The sequence below is a fragment of the Monodelphis domestica genome, chromosome 7, assembly GCF_027887165.1.
Source record: "Monodelphis domestica isolate mMonDom1 chromosome 7, mMonDom1.pri, whole genome shotgun sequence".
Lineage (NCBI taxonomy): Eukaryota > Metazoa > Chordata > Mammalia > Didelphimorphia > Didelphidae > Monodelphis > Monodelphis domestica.
This window is the reverse complement of record NC_077233.1, coordinates 264,523,241-264,534,702: the sequence shown is the minus strand read 5'-3', so window position 1 is coordinate 264,534,702 and position 11,462 is coordinate 264,523,241. Positions and strand designations below refer to the sequence as shown.

Below are 11,462 nucleotides of genomic sequence, written 5' to 3'. Positions count from 1 at the left end.
CCCAGAATATAACCGAGATCCTAGCTTTCTCATAGAATCACAGAATCTGAGTTGGAAGAGACTGTAAAGGCTACCTAGTCCAACCCAAACCCGAACAAGGATCCCTTCCAGAGTAAACACTACAAATAGTCATTTAGTCTTTTCTTGAAGACATTCCATATTTTTTAATTGTTTTTATTTTTCAGTTCCAAATTCTCTTCCTTCTACTTCTTCCTCCCTTCCTCCTTCCACTAGAAGCAGGTAAGTAAGTCAGTGGACAGAGTGATGAACCTGAAGTTAGTCCAAATCTTGTCCCAAACACTTGATAATTGTGTCTGTCTTCCTCAGTTTCCAGGATCTCCTAGAGTGGTTGTGAGAATCACGAGAGATATTTGTGGAGTGCTTAGGACAGTACCTGGTATGCAGTAGGAGCTTAATAAATAAATACTCGTTCCCTTCCCACAACAAAAATAAAATCTGTTCACAAATATTTATAGTCAAATAAAATGAATATTAGGTACATCAAAAATGCAAATGTGCCTGGAGCAGCTAGGTGGCACTGAAGCTGGAGTCAAATTCCTGAGTTCAGATCTGGTCTCAGATGCTTTATGACCCTGTGCTATTCATTTAACCTGGTTTGTTTCTGTTTCCTGATTTCTCAAACGAGCTGGAGAAGGAAATGGCAAACCATGTCTTTGCCAAGAAAACCCCAAATGGGGTCACAAAAAGTTGAACACAACTGAAATGACTCAACACCAACTTGTGTGTGTGTGTGTGTGTGTGTGTGTGTGTGTGTGTGTGTGTGGTTTAGCTATGTAACCCAGCATGTAGAGTACTGGACCTAGAGTTATGAAGATTCATCTTCTTGAATTCAAATCTAGCCTCAGCTACTTATTAACTATGTGACCCTGGACAAGTCACTTAATCCTGTTTGCCTGTTTTTCATCTATAAAATGAGCTGAAAAAGAAAATGGCAAAGTGCTCCAGTATCTCTGCCAAGAAAACCCCAAATAGGGTCACAAACAGCTGGACATGACTGAAACTACCTAACAACAATAACAAATGTTATTAAATATGTAAATAGATATTAAATATACACATATAAATATATATTCATATACATAATGATGATTTGAAAAATCAAAATGAAATTTGTTGGCCCTCTCTTTGTACAAGAAATCTAAGTTTTTCTTTTTATTTTATAAGGTGTTTACAGTACCTTACTGTAAAATTTGACTTAATTATTTGTGCATGGCTATATGTAGGTAAATATTAAGATATCTTTATATTTCTAGCTTTTGTGGAATCTACTGGCTTTCGCATTTTTGGGGGGAAATTTAACTTTTTACTTATTTTTACTTTTAAAAAGAAATTGTGTATATTTACAGTATCAAAAGATAAATACATTGATATTATACAGCAGATATATATTTTACATTTCTGAATTTCTAAACTTTTTCCTGTGTTGTCTGTGACTTCCACAAAACTATCCCAAAATTCCCACTTAATTTCTTATGTCAATCCAGGATATATTGAAACCTGGGATGGGGAAAATTGTGATGTGGAAGGGATATCTGGATGTGTTTACATACACACACACACACACACACGCACACACACATACACATCATACAAAGGTTAAAGAAAAGTAAAATGAATTAAAAAAAACCCAAGATGCAGCTGTTCAGGGCTTAGATTATAAGCATTCAATAATATTTCCCTTCATACCTGTTCTATTTCCTTCCATCTTGTTGCTTCCCCTCCCCCCTCCTTTTAAGACTTTCCCTTGGGGCAGTCAGGTGGCTTAGTGGATAGACTGCCAGGCTTGGCGATGGGAAGTCCTGGGTTCAAATATGGCCTCCAACCCTTCCTAGCTGTGTGGCCCTGGGCAAATCCCTTAACTCCAATTGCATTGCCTTTACCAATCTTCTGTCTTAGAATCAATTCTAAGATAGAAGGTAAGAGTTTAAAATAAAAAAAAAAACAACTTTCCCTTAAACTATTTACCTAAAGGAGACCCACTAGTTACAAAGGATTCCTTTAGACCTTCAAATCAACTGAAAAACAAATATGTAACAGTTTCCATCCTATTCCAGCATAAAAGAAAAAAAGCTACATGTTTATCAAGGCATTCTCTCACAGGGAGGACCAAAGGTAAACCCTGAGAAGGGGAAAGTCTGATGGGGTCGTGGGAGTGAAATAGGGAGATGCCTTGTCTCTGAGTCAAAGCTCTGGTGGTTTCCAGATTGGATCCAGTGCTTCCCTGCCCTGTTCTTTGCTCCCCCCTGACAGTAGTAGGGTGTGTATGATCACCTCTGGGCAATGGAACATCTTCCCTACTCTCTAAAGACTATTCATAGGTCCTCCTTTAGCAAGGAAGTCTCACTCGCTCAACCAACATTTACAGAGTGATTACCACGTGCCAGGCACTGTGCTGAGACACATAAAGAAAGAGAAACATGCTCCCTGCTCTCAAACTCAACTGCAAAAAAAAATGCACAAGATATATACTGTGTAAGTAAAAAGTAATCTCTGAAGGAAGGCACTGACATTGGAGAGGAGGAGGAGGGACTGCAAAAAGACCTCTTGCAGAAGGTGGAATTTGAGCTGAGTCTTGAAGGAAGTGAAGGAAGCTGGGAGGCTGAGGAAAGAGCTTGTAAAGGGGGGGAACCCCTAAGATAGGTATTAAGGATTTAAATCTCAGCTTTATCACTTACATTGTTGTTACTGTTCATTTGTTTTTCATGTGTGTCTGACTCTTCATGACTCTATTTGGAATTTTCTTCAAAAAGATACTGGAGTAGTTTCCATTTGCTTCTCCAGTTCATTTTACAGATGAGGAAACTGAGGCAAACAGGATAAAGTGACTCACCTAGGGTCCCATAGCTAGTAAATGTGTAAGGTCAGATCTGAATTCAGTTCTATCCTGACCCCAGATGAGGCACTCTGTCCACTGCATCACCTAACTGCCTCACTTACTTTAGGACAAATCATTTTTCCTTTCTAAAAGATTCAGACTTTAGGTTTTGCTGAAAAGGTGAATATCCCGGAATTTCAGCTCCAACTTAGATCTAGGGAGTCATCCTTTGGCCCTGGGTATTTCACCTTCCACTGTTTCACAGAATAGTGAAAAGAGAACTCTATTTGTAGAAAGAGGATCTGGATTTGGATCTTGATTCTGCTACTTATTACCTATGTGACCTTCAGGTCTCAGTTCCTCATCTATAAGTTGAGGATGTTGGACTAGATGAACCTGAAGGCCCCTTTCATCTCTGAGTCTATGATCTATGACTCCCCCTAATTGTTAAGCCTGATCTCTGGGCAAAAAACACCCTTTCCTTCTTGGTCTCTAAACTTGGTTGTGCACCCAAATACAAAGATGTGATGTAATCCATCTGTTGGGGCTACATGGTATAATAGACAGAGCCCAAATCCTACCCCAGACACTAGCTTTGTGATCCAGGGCAAGTCACTTAACCTCCCTCATTCTCAGTTTCCTAAAAAATGAGGGGTTTAGATTTGATGGCCTCTAAAGTCCCTTGTAGCTCAAAATCTATAAACCTTCTACCAGTGCCTCTATAACTGAATCCCATCTTGGCACCTGATCCTTCTTTCTCTCCTATCCCTTGCTGCCACATACTCCAAATGACAAAAAAAGAATGTTCTAGGATTTCTTCATGAGGAAAAACCCCATAAAAATTCAGAAATCACATATACAAGAGAAAAGCAATTAGGAGAAATACTACCCAGTTCCAGACTGAGTTACTCGGCTTAGCAAGAGCTCCCCAGACTTGATGTGGCTTGGGATACTTGCTCAGTTCCATTGTGTAGCATTCCTGATCCTAAAAGACTTCCATCTCCAAGATATCCTGGTTTGGAATTCTTCTGCCTGTGTGTTCCAAACCCAGCTCCTTCCTGGGTTTTACTAACCCTCTACAGAAAGCAATTCCACCTGCAAATGTCCCTTTCATCCTCACACCACCTCCATGTTTGCCTGGCAGTTTTGATTTCAGAATTACTCTCAGCCAATTGGAAAATCCCCTGAATACTTCTGCATTGTAATCTAGTCTTATCAGTCTACTTCTCAACCAGAATAATTCCAACCATAGGTAACCCTCAAATTTTACAAAAGATGACCTCAGTTTCTTCATCTTCAAAATGACAATAAAACAGAACCTGCCTTGCCAACATGGGGGAGTTATGAGGATCAAAGGAGATGATTGGCTGTAAAATTGCTTTCTAAGCTGTAAAGTGCTAGTCATGGGAAAAGAATGATGATTATCAGGCTGGAAGGGAAGGAGTTCTGCTGGAAACCAGTATCTTAGGTACAGTATCTTAGGAAGCCCAGAAAAAAAGGAAATCCTTCTAATCAGCCAATTTGGAAAGATTCTTTAGGAGCCTGTATTTAGAGCAAGGGGGAGAGTGTGAGGCATGAAGTGGCATGTTGGGTCTGAGAAGTTTCAGTTAACTATCTCCATAAGGACAGGGTTTATTCCTTTCCTTTCCTCTTCTCCTCTCCTCTCTCCTCTCCTCTCTTTTCCTCTCCACTCTTCTCCTCTCTTCTCCTCTCTTCTCCTTTCCTCTCCTCTCCTCTCCCCTCCTCTCCTCTCCTCTCCACTCCTTTCTTTTTCTTTTCTTTTCATCCTTGGCAGGTAGCTGGATGACTCAGTGGATTGAGAGTCAGGTCTAGAGGTGAGAGATCCTTGGTTCAACTCTGACCTCAGATACTTTCTAGCTGTATGACCCTGGGCAAGTCACTTAACCCATATTGCCCAGCTCTTTCCACTCTTTTGCCTTGGGACCAGTACACAGTATTGATTGTAAGGGAATAGGTAAGGTTTTGAGATAGATAGATAGATAGATAGATAGATAGATAGATAGATAGATAAAAATAAATGTCCCTGGCGTGGTAGCCCAGACATAACTAACTCCTTGTTCAATTTCATGGAATTATCTTGATTTTGTGTCTCATCAAACATCTAGTACACAGCAGGTTCTTAATGAATATTTGACTTGAAATTGAATTGATTTGAAATGTAAAACTCACAAAAGGTTAGAGCAAAATTCACTGATTTGGGTTCTTTTTTTTTTTTTAGTTTGATCTTTTTTTAATGGAGGTAAGTAGGTTTCAGTATACAACAGCAAAGTTCGTGGTTAAGCAAGTTGGTACCAACTGAACTTTATTTTTCTATTTATACTGGGAATGTATATATTTATATATTTATTTGTGTTTTATTTATTTTATATGTCATATATGATATTAATTTGTTTTATATATTATGTTAATTTCTATAATTTATAAGAGAAATTAAAGATATATTCTCATAATTAGAAATATAACCCCTCCAACCAAAAACAAGGGGTATGTTTCAAAAAGATTTATTTTAGTTCAAAATAAGCAAAATCTAGGGAGCAATTAAGTGGCTCAGTGGATTGAGAGTCAGGCCCAGAGATGGGAGGTCATGAGTTCAAATCTGACCTCAGACACTTCCTAGCTGTGTGACTCTGGGCAAGTCACTCAACCCCCATTGCCCATCCCTTACCACTCTTCTGCCTTGGAACTAATTGGTTCCAAGATGGAAGGTGAAGGTTTAAAAAAAATAAGCAAAATCTCCCAAACTATTAGAATTATCCTGAAGTGGCATGAACTTAACTGATAAGGAAGTGAATTCTCCATCACTAGAAGTTTTCCAGAAGAAGCTGGATGCTCATTTGTGGTAAAGAAATTAACGTGCATTTATTTCACAAAATTTCTTTTTAGATCATTTAGTATAAAACAAATTCATCTTTTATGTAACTAAGTGTTAGGAGGCTGGTACCAGGAGGTACTTGTAGAGGAGAGTCCTGTTTAGGTATGAACTAGATTGACTACTTTTCAGGATTGTGGTACATAAAGCTCTGGATTTGGAAACAGGGGTCCTGAGGCAGGTTGCTTGTCCTCTCTGGTTCTCAGTTTCCTCCTGAGTTAAATAAGGGGTTTCAGTTCATTGGGAAAAGTCTTTGCAGAGAGTTTCTCTGATAAGAAGAGTCTCCTTTCCAAGATGTATAAAAAACTTAGTCTCACTTTAAAAAACAAGTCATTTCCCAGTAGACACATCAAAGGATATGAACAAGCAGTTTTCATAGGAATAAATCTAAGATGTCAACAGTCAAATGAAAAAATGATCCAAATCACAAATAATTAGAAAAATGCGTATTACGACCATTGGGAGGTTCTACCTCATACTCATATTGGCAAAGATCACAAGAAAAAAGAACCTGGCAAATGTTGGAAAGGCAATGAGATAACAGAGATATTAATATACTGTTGGCAGGGATGAGCGGAGAAGTAAATGACAAAGTGTACCAATGTTTTTGCCAGGAAAGCCTCAAATAGGCATGAAGTGAGGCATGATCGAAACAATTGAACAAAAAATGATCCACAGAACCCTTACTGCAGCAAGACAATCCTACTGCTCCTTGCTAGGTGATTCCCTTCCCACTCACTACAGCACTGTTCCTAAACTTCTTTTCTGTCTCCAAACCTCTCATGCTGAAGCCTCTTCTCATGCTCTCTTCTGAGAACTGCAAATCATATTTCACCAGCCTGTCTAGCGGTCACTTCCCTAAGGCTCATGACAATGCACGGATCATGTTTCTGGAAATTTCTGTCCATAAAGACCAGGCTGAGAGGTGCTTGGAATCAGCACCAAAATATGGCCAGAATAAGGAACAGTTTAGGCTTCTGGAGCTTCAGCCAGGAGAAAATTCTAAAATTCTTTTTCTAATTGTGGTCATTCATAGGCATTGTTGTTTTTTCCCTCTTGTGGGTCAACTTTCTAGGATTTGGCATTAATCCTGTGAATCCCTCAAGTCCGAACCCAGTCTAAATATATGGATTCTAAACTCTCTCCAAAGGGATCCAATCAAGGCAGTTAGGTGGCTCAGTGGACAAAGTGCCAGTTCTGGAGTGAGGAGGACCTGGGTTCGAATGTGGCCTCAGGCACTTCCTTTCTGAGTCACTCTGGCCAAGTCAATCAACTCCAGTTGCCCAGCCCTTACTACTCTTCTACCTTGGAATAGGTTTTTATATCATTTCTAAGACAGAAGCTAAGGATATGTTTGTTTATTTCAAAAGATCGAATTCTTTTGAACTTAGCACAATATGGCAGGAGAATTGTCTTATATGTCAGGAAGATTGTCCAGTAAAAGCACTTAAATGGCAGGTGGCCTTTTAGAAGATGCTTAGAACCTTGCCACCACGGAGGAGACATGTGATAAAACAAAGTTTCTCCCTGTTTCCCTGCAGCAGGAATTCGTTTTCCCTAAAAGACAACAAAGTTATCCCTTGGACTTGATTAACTCTTGCCTCCCTTGACACTTCTTCCTGGTCACTTCAAGGCACAAATCAAGCAAGCAAGCAAGCAAGCCAAGAAGCAACATTTATTAAGTGTCAACTATGTGCCAGGCACTGTGCTAAATACTGGGTCTATAAATATGAAAAAAAGATAGTTCCTGTCCTTGTGGAGTTTACAATCTAATGGGAGAATGCAACACACAAAAGAAAGCTGAAAAGTGGGGAGGGGAAGGAGAAATAGGTCCTGATTGGAGGCCTAGTGGAGAAGTCAATCAGAGTAAGTCCCTAAGTAATGTAATCAGGCAGAATTAAGAGGTCTGGACTGAGCTCTCTTTTCTTTTCTTCATTTCCTGTTTATTTTCCTTTTCTGGAGTGTTATCTTTTCAGTACAAAAAAAGTGCAATAAGTTCAACACCAAACAGAATCATAGGAAGTGGGAGGGGAAGAGCTAAAGATAGAAATTGCAGAAGTGGAAAGAATAAGAGAAAACTAAGGAGAGATTTGGTAATGAGAGGGGCAGCATTGCCTTGTTATTCCTGCTCTCTCCTCTTGGAGAGAATTGATGGGGGTGGGGGCATAGAGATCCTCCCTATATGAGAGACTTCTCTGGAATTTTAGGAGTTGAAGCAATTCTCTCTCCTTACTTCTCAGACTAGGGGAAGGTAGACTGGGTCCCCAAATGAGGGGTGGCTAAGAACTGAGTAGGGACCCCCCTGGCAAAGGAGGCACAGATCTCTCCAAAGAAAAATGAACACTCAGAAGAGAAACTAAAATGGGGAAATAATGCTGTCATAACTTCCCCCAAAGCTGAGGAGTAGAAAGAAAGGGGGGCAGTGCTGGAAGTAGGACTAGGACATGCTGGGGAGTATCTGGAGATGATAGTTAGAATAGAAAGTCTGACTCTCCCAGCAGATTTTATGGAACAGAAGACTCCATTTCCTCCCTTTCCCCCCAAACATCCACCAAGTAAACTCTCTCAACTAGGAATATGATGCCTTGGTCCCTCCAACAAGGAAAGTCAAAGAATTCTGAACCTTTCCCCTTGGGGCACCATTTTAGCTCAGGGTAATTAGTGAGTACAAAAGCCTCTAAACTGAGGCCCTCCTTTGGAGGCATCCTGCTTCTTGGAGAGGAATCTGAATGTGGGGAAGCAGAAAGTATATTTCTAGGGTGACAAATCATAAGGAAAAACAGAATACAAAGAGGTCAGCACCCTGAAAGAAGGAGAGAAAAAATTTGGAGATAGAAAATACACGTCTCTGAAGAAAAGGGTGATGGAGAAAGAATGTTGGGAGAGTAGAGAAGACTGAGGAGGCAGAGTATCTCTCTTAGGTTTCCTCCTATGCCTCCTCATTGACATCCTCTTCAGCAGTGGCATTCTGGTACTGCTGCTACCCAGAAACAGGGTCAATCCATTCTTGTCCATCCTCTACCCTATGTACCAGTGGAGGAAGACCTTTCGGTGGAACATGCTTGCAATGTGCTTGCAGGAGTCCTGGATGCTGTTGCCACAGAAGGTGATAGCCATATTGAGCCCACAGAATGACATATCACAGACCTCAATCTTAGTATTGTTGGGAATCCACTCAAAGAAGTAGCTACTATTGCTCTGCATTTTGAACATTTCTTCATCTACCTCCTTCAAGGACATCTGCCTATGGAAAACAGCAGTAAGAGTGAGACATCGCCTATAGCACAGGTCACAGGCTGCCATCATGTTCTTGGCATCAAAACCTGAGGGGTGAGCTCAGGTATGACTAGGGTAAAGTACTCCTGGCTCCCACAGCTGCAGAAGAGTCAAGGGAAAGGGACCATGTATATGGCCAATTTGCAGATGTCAGAATTAAATTGACCAGGAAAGCAAAGGCAGGTGGTAATAGTTCTCATGGTAGTAGAGACTACATGGTTTAAGTCACCACAGGTTGGTGTAGTCACCTTGAAAGTTTGGAAACAGATATCATAGGGTCCTTCATCATCAATGCAATAGGTTTCATCTGGGTTTTCCATGAACTGAAAGAGAGTGTGGCACTGTAAGACTCAACGATTGTATCTGAGACCTTGGGTTAGGGAACCAAGATAAAGATATTCATGATGCAATCTAGGTACCCCTAGAAGATCTTGCTAATGAGCAGGAGTGCCCATCCTGAACCTTGCCTCGAGCAAGTGAGTACTAGCTCAGGTAGAAGCCTTGCAGGCAATCACAGCTCTCTGCCTCCTTGCTCAGCACATCCAAGACTGAATTCCCTGTCTCTGCCCCTTCAGTTTGGTGGCCTTTGGCCCAACTGTTGTCTGCTCCAGACTGGCCAAAGAAAAAGTTATTTGACTTGAATATCTGGCCAAAAAGTCCAGCATGAATAGAGTCCATGGTCTCAGGCTCAACATTAACCAAGATGGCCTGCAGAACATATTTGCCTCATTGTAGTAGACAGATCTCATCCAACTGTAGGTTGCTTTTCCCATGATAGGTGCCATTGAGGTCTATATCATGTTCAATACTGATCATCTTCCAGAACTTTGTATTGGTCTGATTGTCACACTGGCCAGCCTGGATATAGAAAATGTCCTTCATGGTTAGAATTTACTTTTGCTTATCTCAAATTATGTGCAAGGAGGACAGGATGATGATGATGATGATGACATCTTATATATATACATATATATGTATTTATATACAGTTGGAACCACTTATTCACAGCTGCACAAATATTCTGAGAGGAAGAAAGAAGGAGGTGGGAGGGAAGGCCAGGGATGAAAAGCAGAGTACGTTGAACTCCTTGCTTAAGTGGAGGTTTAGCATTCATGGTCCCACTCTTCAATCAGAGAGGCTGAGGGTTGTGTGTGATGAGGCAGAGTTTCAAGGCTGATGAAATTTTGCAGAATGATCAAGTTATCCCAATAATAAGATTATTATCCTAATAATAATTCTATCTAATATTATGGATTGTTTAAGGGAAAGAGACAAGAGGGAAACATCTAAATATTTTAGTTTACTTATGGGGAATGGAAGAAGAAGGAGGGTAACAAAGGAGAAGGAAAAGTGCTTAATCTTATCCCCAAACTTAATCCCTTAATACTATCCTAATGGCTAACTTATCTAGGCTAAATAAGTTAAGATCCCCACACAGAACCTCACAAAACAGAGTCCAGTAAATGAGCCAAGATCCCAGAGGGAAAGTCCAAAGAAGGTCCAGCAGAGAAGGGATGGTCCTTCTTTGGTTTTCAGTCTAGCAGTTTGTCTCCTCTCAAGCTGGTTTCTCAAAAGGGCCAGAAAGATGGAAATCACAACCACTCCAAAAGCTTCACCCAGAAGTCTGGTTTCAGTTGGGACCTTAGAATTTTGACCCAGGCTCTCATGTGATTCGGTGTCACATGTCCCTGTCAATCATCTTTGCAGCAAGGAGTCTTTGCTTACTACATATCTCAACAACTATACCAGTGTGGAACTAGAGCATCTCCAACTTGTTGAATTTCTGAAGGCCACATAAATCACTATATCCTTGCCTTGCTGACCAGACGGTTTGTATATGAAGCCAGAAAAGTAACATCCAGAGAAATTCAGCACCCCTGTATCCTTGTGCATATCCTTGCTCTATTTGAGCAGAGTAAATCTCCTTTTGTTTGTTGGAATGATAGGCAAATGCTTCCTTTTGTCCCAACTTGAAACCTGAACTCAAAGAGTACTGGAATGAGCTTTGTCTTTAACAATGTCCTATATGCACCTCAATTCAAAATGTCCACAAAGTTCACCATCTTTTCATCCCCACACCACGCCCCAACTCAAACTCTTTTCCAAATTGCTGTCAAGGGCACCATTATCTATTCAGTTCCTCAATATCAACCTTGATTCTCCTCTCACACTCATCCCACATATTTTGACAATTGTTAAATCTTTTTAATAAAAACACCCCTCATATCCTCTTCTTTCCACTCATATACCCACCATCCTATTGCCATGGTTTCTGAATTGTGCTCTTTACTCAAGCGTCTTTCTACTATCCCCTACATACAACTGCCAAAGTGATTTCCTAAGTCACGTCTGTCTATTTCACCCATATCTCTGTTCCCCACTGGACCATGAATTCCATTTGTTTATTGTTGCTTCCAAGACCAAATCTAAATCCTCTGTGTCCCTCCTTATCTTTCCAGT

General features: G+C 40.5%; 1 pseudogene; it reads right to left on the bottom strand.

The window, feature by feature from the left end:
- Positions 1-7,690: 7,690 nt before the first annotated feature.
- LOC100016944 (tubulin beta chain-like) lies at positions 7,691-9,945 on the bottom strand (annotated as a pseudogene).
- Between the last annotated feature and the right edge of the window lie 1,517 nt (positions 9,946-11,462).